This window comes from Propithecus coquereli, unplaced genomic scaffold (assembly GCF_000956105.1).
Source record: "Propithecus coquereli isolate 6110/MARCELLA unplaced genomic scaffold, Pcoq_1.0 Scaffold203, whole genome shotgun sequence".
Taxonomy (NCBI): Eukaryota; Metazoa; Chordata; class Mammalia; order Primates; family Indriidae; genus Propithecus; species Propithecus coquereli.
The window spans coordinates 676,283-677,813 of NW_012145301.1; the positions used below are offsets into that span (position 1 = coordinate 676,283).

The following is a 1,531-nucleotide window of genomic DNA, read 5'->3' on the forward strand; positions in this document are numbered from 1 at the left end:
TTTTTTTTTTTTTTTTTTATCCCTCCCAATTGAGGGAGAACCAGTGTTTGGCAGTCATTTTTCTGCTGCCTTAAAAGTGAGGAATAGGATTCCCCCCCAAACCTGCCAGGGGCCTGGCCAGGCAGTGATTCGCCAGGAGGGGACTAGGGGACTAGGGCCAAACCACTTCCTGTGCTAAACTGTCTTACCAAAGTGATAAAACACCAGCAGTAGTTTTCTGTTTTCCTGTAAATTATGCTAATTGACTTAATCTGGAGAAATTTTAACCATAGCACAAAATAGGCTGGAGGCAGTGTCTTCTGACTGAGCCCTGTAATTTCTCTTTACAGAGGTGTACCGGAGGCGACAGAACTTGATCTGGGCCGGGAAGGGGACAGATCCGGGAAGGGTAACGCGGGGCATTCCAGGTGAGAGAAACATGTGCAAAGGGGCTTCTGGAGTGGTCCAGGAGCAGGGAAGAGGTGATTACCGTTTATTAGCTGAGAAGTCTGAACAGGAACGTTAAGAAATAAAACAGCTAAGTGACTGAGGGCCAAGTTCTAGAGGGAGCTTAGACTCATGAGGTAAACTATAGTGTGAATTCAGTGATGCTGTTGTCAACGGAAAAGAACCCAAACTCTGTACAATAATTTAAAGAGGTTTATTCTGAGCCAAATATGTGCTGCTATGGCCCAAAGAGCCACGTCCAAGAAGACTTGAGCAAGTGGTCTTGCTGTGGTTGGGCCACAGTTTGGTTTTATACCTTTTAGGGAGACAAGAATTACATGTAAAGTCATAAATCAATACGTGGAAGGCATACATTGGTTTGGCCCAAAAAGGCAGGACGTCTCGAAGCGGAGGATTACAGGTTTTAGGTAGGTTTAAAGATTCTTTGATTTGTAATTGGTTAAAGAAATGAAGCTGTGAAAGGCTTAGAATGTTTTAAGTTAAGGGAGTCTGTTAATCAGAGACAAGCTAGAGCATATGCAGGAACTCAATTGATCTGTTGAGTAAATTGACGTCCTGCAGGTGGGTTTAAGCTTTGTCTTACATGGCCTTAGGCCTGTTAATGATTTTGTATCTTATTGTTACACAGAATAACTCCAGAAAGGACAGGGATAACTAGGCTTGTCTGACCACCCTTCTCCTCATGGTCAGCAACTCAGCGTTAAGATTTTTTTTTTTGGTTGTGAGGGGGATTCTCTTGGCCAAGAGAGGGTCCATTCAGTTGGCTGGGAGGCTTAAGATTTTATTTTAGTTCACATTATGAATCATTAATTAGTATCCCTCTGAAAAGTTATGAAAGTGGTTTAAGGGTGACTAGCCTGGCAAAGATGTGCTGTTTGGATAGGAGATCCTGTGGGAAGATAGACAGGAGGAACTGGAAAACTACAATGTATTGCCATATATTTTGTTACCGCTTACAAGAGGAACTTTAACTTTGGGGAACTTTAACTATGAGTTACTTCTGTTCAAGCATATATAGCCAAAGTGACTAAAGTGAGGAAAAAAAGAAAATGTAGTCATTTATTATATTTAATTTTTTAAGATG

At 41.7% G+C, this 1,531-nt stretch overlaps 1 protein-coding gene across 1 annotated transcript in view; it reads left to right on the forward strand.

Annotated features, from left to right (window-relative positions):
- Positions 1-336: 336 nt before the first annotated feature.
- PRIMPOL (primase and polymerase (DNA-directed)) overlaps positions 337-1,531 on the forward strand; it is a gene marked incomplete at its 3' end in the record, with an annotated part of 60,489 nt that continues 59,294 nt past the window's right edge. Inside the window, exon 1 of the mRNA XM_012643984.1 lies at positions 337-407. The remainder of the gene's footprint in view (positions 408-1,531) is intronic.